Below are 7,797 nucleotides of genomic sequence, written 5' to 3'. Positions count from 1 at the left end.
TGTTAAATAGTTTAAATAAAGAAATACCTTTGAAATATTTAATCTTTTAATTTGAAATGGTAGTGTCTTTGGATAGGTAGGTACCTTTGAGAAGGGTGGACTCCTTCTGGTGTTCCATTCTGACAGCATTTTGAAATGTTGAGGATGTATTTCACATTGTTTTTACCACATGTAGCCATAATTTTTGTCATATTTGATGACATATGATGGGAGGTTTAATAATTTTATTATTTTTTATATTAAGTCAGCCGTGCTATCAACAAATCTGTGTAATTTTTGCTGGTTTTCCCATGATCACATTTAGGCCTTTTTTTACTCGAGCCTTCTTATTTTTCATGCATTATACCAGAACAAAAAAAATTCTGCAGAAGATACCAATAGATATTCTCCATTGTGTGGGCTAAAAAGCTGTTTTAAATCAGTGTTAGATACACAGATACAGCTTTCCTTGCACCTTCTAATTTTGCTCATACTGAATAAATGCTTTGTTTTGAATAATTTAATTGATTTCTGTGTTTCTGCTTTCAAAATAAAAGACTATTCAGAATGAAAGAACCTGACAATATTGAGCTCCAGATGAGCTTGAAAATGTTAAAACATTTGTATGTGTGTGTCTATATATAAAAGACTACAATAAGAATTGAAAGAACATCCAGAATTGGATTTTTTTTTTTTGTAATCTCACTCTGTAAAGTCTTTGTCCCCTTGTTTTTTTGCTAATGACGGTGGCTTGTAGTCATCTTGTGATAGCTCATTCCCATCAACCGTCATTTTCATCATAATATTCTGGTTTCTAGCAGAAGTCCTGTTTGAGGTGTTCTGGTCTGAGCTTTGCTCTGTTGAATTTCCTCCTGTTTCTGTTATTTCAGTTTCATTTCTCTCTGTGTCCTGCCTTGCTCCTCCCCTGTGCCCCGGGGTGAAGGTGCCTCACCGTTATGTCGCCAGCACCTTTGAAGTTTTGCATGGCTGTTTATAATGGACGTGTTTGGCTGAGAGTTTTTGCAGGATGGCACATCCCTCTGGTGTTGCAGTTTCCATTTTGTCCCTGTCCCTTCACGTGCTGCGCTGTAGCTTCGCTCCTGAATTTTCCAGAATTTTCAGATTCTGCCAGTAATTTTTAGATACCCCTGCTGCACAGGTTTCAGTTCAATGCAGAGGGAGTAGAGAACTTCAGATCAGGTGCCGTTCTGCTTATTTTCTGTCCAACCTTTGCTGGAATCATTGAGAAACTTTCTTTGGGTGGTTCAGCATTCAGCCAGTGAAGAATGAGGCCGACTTGGTTATTCTCTTTTATCCTTCTTGTGATGTCCCCAGGGAGAGCAGAGAAAAGGCACAACTGTGAGGAATAGCTAGATGGAATGGGATTTTGTTATCCCACGATCACACTGGGGAATTGTTCGCTTTTTATTTTTTTTCCCTCCAAAAAATAAGGAATAAACTCTCCTGTAGTTCACTTTTCCTTACCACAGAGCAGATACATAGGGGTTGCTCAAAGAGTTTATGTAGAACTGGCTTGGAGCCCAAGTAATCCTCTATTTACTTATGTCCAGGCTGTCTGTAGTGCTTGTTAATTATTTTCCCATTACTTTTTAACTTGTCTCTAAGATAAAGAAGGCAGAAAAAAGTATAAGGTGCTGGTTATCCTATGTGATAGTAGAAAAGCTCAAAGGAAGATATTTTCTTTGTGTGAGAGATTTTTAAAAAGTTTCAAATGAAAGGTGTAATAACGAATTTAGTGTATGTTTCTGTGTTTACAACATCTTTGCATTTGGGCTTCTTTCTTGTGTGATGTTGCTGCATTTTAAAAGAAAAGTTCTGTTTAGATGTTCTGAATGTTGTTGGCAATGCAAATGCAAGTATGTGCTCAGGGCACACAGAAAAATGGTTTAAATAAATCCAAGCTGTATGCTATTTCCTCTACTTGCCACCAAATTTGTTTTGGGTTTTGTTGTTGTTTTCTTGGTTGGGGATTTCTGTCTTCTTGGAAGTCCTTCTGGCATGAGGGACTGGTTTATGATGTGCTCTGCAGCACTGACATCTTTCCTTAGCTGGGAAAGTACGTTTTCTTTTCCTTCCGTTCATGTAAAAATGAATTTTTGAAGTCTAACAAACTTCTGATAGTATAGTGTGTTGGTTTAGGCATTTTAATTTGCAGAGAGCAAGCAGTTTTTGGGGCTGTTCTTACCTTGAGGGTCTCTTTAATTTGTAAGCTACATTCATGTTTCTCATTAGTTAGGCTGCCTATTGTTTGCAAATCTGTTTTAACTGGATATGACAGTGTTTCTTATTACTCTGTTTACCAGTTGAGATGTCCATTTGGCTTCACTGAACTTGTGATTGCATTAGTAAAGCTTGTGTGGACATGTTTCATTGACCTGTTCCAAAGTGTGTATGTTAATTCATTTTGGTTTTCTTCTTGGCCCTTCTTTGCTGAAGTACAACACTAGGGAGATCTCAGGATCTGTGAATGTCTCACGAAATGCCCTGCTTAGCATATCTTTCTTCTTCAGTTCTTTCTTTTGATTCACTCATTTTGAAGGCCTGGCAAAGACATCTGACCAGCTCATTTCATGTGTTTGTGTCTAGACAGAGGTGGGTTCTTTGACTTTCTTTCCAAGTCTTGAGTTTGCCGTTCTTTACTATTCATGAGTGCGCAAACTCTGCATGTGTGGGGTGTTTGAAGTCCTGTGTATCGTGTTGGTTTATGGCAACAGGCAAAGAAAAGCTGGAATACACAGTCAGGTTTGTGGTAGTGGATGTGCTCTGCCCTCTCAGGGGTGGTGTTGGTGCCTCGGTTCATCTCACTGCTTGTCTCGCTTGTCTCAGCAAGGCAGAGTCGTGGATTTTCCCAGAAGTCCTTTCCAAGTTTGAAAGGTCATAAGGAAGAAGTGGTGATCCCAGTGACAAGCATAGTGCCAGAGCTTTTCTCAGGGTGACTCTTAATAATTCACCTAATTATCTGTGGAACTTGTACAGTATGTAAGGTAAAGAGCCTCAACTCCTTCCCCCACTACTTTAATAGGGTTTCATGGGATTTTGGAGTAATTTTATTTCAAATTTTGGAAGAAAAGAACTCTTCGAAATATGAATAGGGAAGAGAAAAGCTCCCGTGATTTGTTTGATCCAGAACTTAACTGAATTTTCTTATAATTCATGAGTGTTTTGCTCAGTAAAGAGAGATCACCAGGGTAAAGAGAGCTGTCATGTCATCAGCTTTATGAAGATGATAGACTTTTATTGGTAAGGTGTTTCTGGAAATATTTGGGGTAAGATGCAACGATGGTATGAAATGGAGACTTAGTAAGATAAACCAGGTAAAGGAAACTGATTGAACAGAAATCAGAGATTTTTATGGACAAAAAAATTTTGACAAAGCAGAGTTTTCAGCTTTCTCTTGTATTTTTGGCTTCACTCCTGTGCTTTTTTAACTATGCTGCTTTTTTGTATTTGAAAATGTGAACTTACTGGCATTACCATTTTAAATGTAGAGGCCTTTAAGGCTTGCATCTGCTCAACTTTAGCAAGAGTGGTTTCTGAAATATTTTCAGGTATTTTTTAAATCCTGCTTTGTAATTTCCATGTTTATTTTACATGTATTGAGTAGGTTGCTGTTTCTCTAAAGCTTACTACTTGTCTGCCTTACACTGTCTGGCCATAACTCCTCTGTATGCTACAGAATCCCAAATAAAGTGAGCTGCTTTTTCTCTCCCCCAATATGTAAGTAGCTCAATTCAAAGAGCGAGTTTAAGGAAGTAGCTATTGTGTTTGAACTACTTTTGAACAAACTGTGCACGAGAAAGGAATGCAATGGTAACTTTCCCAGCCAACTTTCTCTTCTGATAAGATGTAGAAAGCAGTTTCCAAGTCTGGGAGGGTTTGTCAAGGACACCAAAGTCAAAGAAAACGGTGTTGGTGGAAACCAAGGAGGTGGTTCCTATCTGCTTAAAGACTGAATAGGAGAAACACTATAGTAATAAAAAGTCTGAAGCAGTCATTCCAAAATTCTCTATTACTCTGTTTCTATTTTATAAAATGTGGATTTCTGTTTGCTTTGAAATTCTGTATAGCTAGTTACATATTTATCTACTTCACAACTTTTATGTTGTTTTTTTCTCCAATAATACTCAAAAGTGTTTCTTCAGGACCAAGACTGTTGCAGCCAGACAGCTGAAAAATCACTGTAATCTCCCACCCATTCATTTTTTTTTTTTTTTTTTTTTAGTTAGTTAATCAGGGCAGTGTCTCCTCTCTGTACAAGGCAGCTGTTTGCAGCTCCTGCTGGGTTTCTGCAGGCAGTGTTTGGCACGTTGTCCCTGCTGAGAACTGGAGGACTTGCTGCCTTGCAGAGAGGCTAATCAAGAGTGCCTTGCCTTGTTCCAGGCTCAAAGTGATCTACTGTTTTGACACTCCTCTCTCCTGTCAGCCCTTTTCACATGGTAACACGGTCTTTTAATTTTTTTTTTCTTTAAGGCAGCTTCCCTTGAATTCTGTCACCAGAGGATCAGGCTGTTAGTAGATGCTTCCAAGTTGGGACATGGTTACAAGGCTTGCATATTAAATGTCTCACTCAAATGTTCCATCCACTGTTTTTAATTCTTTGCTCCAGACTCGATTCTAGCTAGACCAGAAAGAAATAAATTGAGGCAAAAGTCAGGGAACATTTAAAAGGTTTATACATTTTTTAAAAGGTTTTGTCCATATTTTGTATGTATCTTCACCCCTCAGCTTCAGTACATTTCTCATCTTGTTGAAACTTTTCCATGTTGTTAGTGGTGTGTGTGTGTGTGTTTTATTTGTGCTGCTTCAAGTTGAAAACCAATTTGGCTAAAATGATACTTCCTTTTGTTGTTCTATGTGTGTAAAAGTGAACAACAACATCCAAATATACTGTAAATTCAGAAACTGTGGGGGATTTTGCCCATTTAGCCGTAACAATTTTTCGTCTGTCTTTAGTTTTTGTGGACAAAAACTGTGAGAAGTGGTTTAGATGACAGAATCCTGAATGTAGGGATGGTGTTGGCTTCAAATGTATCTCAACCTAGAGGAACAGAGCATGGAGTGATGTCTTCTTTTTTTCTAGATAAAGTGCAGGATTTGCAGTCCTTGATGCTTTAAAAGCTCCCTTCTTCCTTTCTCATTATTGGAAGAGCTACTAATTCTTAAAGCCAGGGGAAAATGCATTAAGAGAATATCATCTATCATAATTTATACCATTTCTGGGCACAGCCCTCTATTTGCCTATTTTTCAAGGACAAGCTTTGTAACGTGAAACTAACTGAGCAGCTCTGGAATTCGGAAGTTCCTCTCCTAACTCTTGAGTTTTTTATGGTTCTTTAGCACACACAAGGCCCTTGGCTTCTCCTCACTTCCCTTCACTGCGGCTTGGGAGTGACTACCTGGCTACTCTTTGGTGTGGCTTCTGATTTTATCTTACTGTGGGTTTTTTCCTGTAGTTGCTTTTGTCCTGCAGCTGAGGAAGGAAATAACTGCAGGAAGTATTCTTCCAGAATAACGTCTCTACTTTTTTTATGGGTGGCTGTCTCTTAGAGAACTCCAGCACAGAATGTGCTAGAGAAAGACTAGAGGAATACTGACATATGTCTCATCAAGTAGACACTTGCATGTGCTTTAGGTTGGTAGTTTCATTCAGTTCCTGGCATGTTCTAGACAAACTGTAACAGTTCAGCAATGGGGGCCATGGGTTATTTTAGTTTTGCATTAATTTCTCTCTTGTTATTCTGGGAGTTTCTCTAGAGATTTGTCACCTTCTCCCTGCTGTTGATAACAAGTGTTGTTTTTAAAGGACCATAGTGACTAAGGCTACAGCTTTGGTAACAGTTTAGCACTGCAAATTGTCTTCCATGAATTACTCTGTTCCAAAGTGGTTTGTATTTCAGTCACCTAAAGCCAGTTCCTTTGTGTCTTGGAGCGTATGAGTTAGATTGTTCTTACAGCTTGTTAATGACTTCAGAAAGGCTGTGTCCGTGTTTTATAACTGTATTTTCCAACTTCTACAAAGCACCTGCAGTACCTTAAAATTATCATAGTTGGCTGTGGTCTACTCTGTGTAATTCTTCTGGTACACCTTTGTACACCATAAATGATGTCAGTACAGCTTTGGTAAATCTGTTCAGGTTCAAGAACTGCCGTGGGACCTGTACGTGTGTTCAGATTTTTGTAGGTCCAGCAGTTTGAGAACAGATATTTGCCTGCTTAGTAAGACCTACAGTTTAATTCTCATTGGTGTTGTCATGTGAACAGCAATCAAAGTATTCTTTTGTTTGAGCCAGAATAAGCTTTACCATGACATATGGTTGTTGAGGTCATAGAATCACAAATGATTTGAGTTGGAAGGGATATTAAAAGATCAATTCCAACTGCCCTGGATGGGCAGGGACACCTTCCCTAGACCAGGTTGCTCCCAGCCCCATGACAGGACAAGGGGGAATGGCTTCAAACTGAATGAGGATGGGTTTAGTTTAGATTTAGATTGGAAGAAATTCTTCCCTGTGAGGGTGGTGAGACACTGGCACAGGTTCTCTTGTGAAGTTGTGGATGCCTCATCCCTGGAATTGCTCAAGGCCAAGTTGAACAGGGCATTGGACAACCTGGTCTTGTGAAAGGTGTCCCTGCCCATCACAGGGGGACTGGAACTGGATGGTCTTCAATGTCCCTTCAGCCCAAACCATTTTTTGACTCTGTGATTCTATTTTTTTTTCTTCTGCAGTGAAACACAGAACAGAAACATGTAAATAACACTTCCCACAGATAAAGAGTATTGTTCCCTATCAAAACACAACACCTCTAAAACTACAGTTTAGGACTTGGCTTTCAAAAGACAGGTTTCAGTTTCCCCAGTTGTCTCATGGATCACATTTTTTAGAACAAAATAAAATACATTTTTCTATATCCCTGCTGGTATTTAAGACAGTGAAGTAATAGTTAAAACAGAATAAATGCAAATCAAGAACTTTACGCTTCTCTGCTTCTAACATGGTTTTGTAATTATTTTGGCACATAAATTATGGATACCTTGGGATCTAATTAGACTCCACACTTGCATGTGGATCTTCAGTGGTGTATTTAAAAGTTTGAAAGGATTGCTGTGAACTAGAGTGGTCTGTCTGAATCGTGTGGTCATAAAGCGAGAGGGAGTAGCGTGTGGGAAAAATGTGGCTAAAGTAAAGACTAAGCACTTTTCATGAAAAAAGGAGTCTGAAAATTATTTTGATTTTGAATTTTTCATTTATTGAGGGGGAAAAAAAAAAGGAACTTCATTTATTTTCCTAGTCTTTCTGACGTGTTTTTTGCTTGTGAATGCTTTGGTACTGGGGTAAGTCTGGGTACGTTACTGAAGGAGTGGTTGTTTGTAAGTGTTGCTTGTGGCATTGTAATTTAGGTTTGTTGAATGAAGAGCTGATCTGTTTTTTCTTCCCTCATCAGTTGTTAGATGGATTGATATTGCAGATTTGTCCTCTCTGATGTGAGATACACTGTTATCATTAAGTCACTTTTCAGGCCAGCCAGCCAGTGAAAAAAAATAAAGGTATAAAAAGCTACAGAACTAAACTGAAACTATTTCATTAAAAACTTGTTTATAAAATAATCTGATAATTATTAGGCTTTTTCCCTAGCCAAAATCCCATTTAAATAAATACAGAATTTTTTTGTTATTTTCTCATAACACTGTTATTGTTACTATTCCAGTAAATCTAATATTATGCATCAGTGTCTTAAGGTCTTTGGAATTTTTACAAGTGGAAAAGTTTATTAAAAATATGAAGAAATATTTGTTTC

At 38.2% G+C, this 7,797-nt stretch overlaps 1 protein-coding gene across 7 annotated transcripts in view; it reads left to right on the top strand.

Annotated features, from left to right (window-relative positions):
* The window catches only part of KMT2C (lysine methyltransferase 2C), a 145,554-nt gene that overhangs the window by 34,059 nt on the left and 103,698 nt on the right, over positions 1-7,797 (top strand). The window lies entirely within an intron of this gene.

This window comes from Empidonax traillii, unplaced genomic scaffold, assembly GCF_003031625.1.
Source record: "Empidonax traillii isolate 1590-97213 ecotype Southwest subspecies unplaced genomic scaffold, ASM303162v1 scaffold404:size960789, whole genome shotgun sequence".
NCBI lineage: Eukaryota > Metazoa > Chordata > Aves > Passeriformes > Tyrannidae > Empidonax > Empidonax traillii.
Note: the sequence above shows the minus strand (reverse complement) of the source record. Positions and strands in the feature narration are given on the sequence as shown.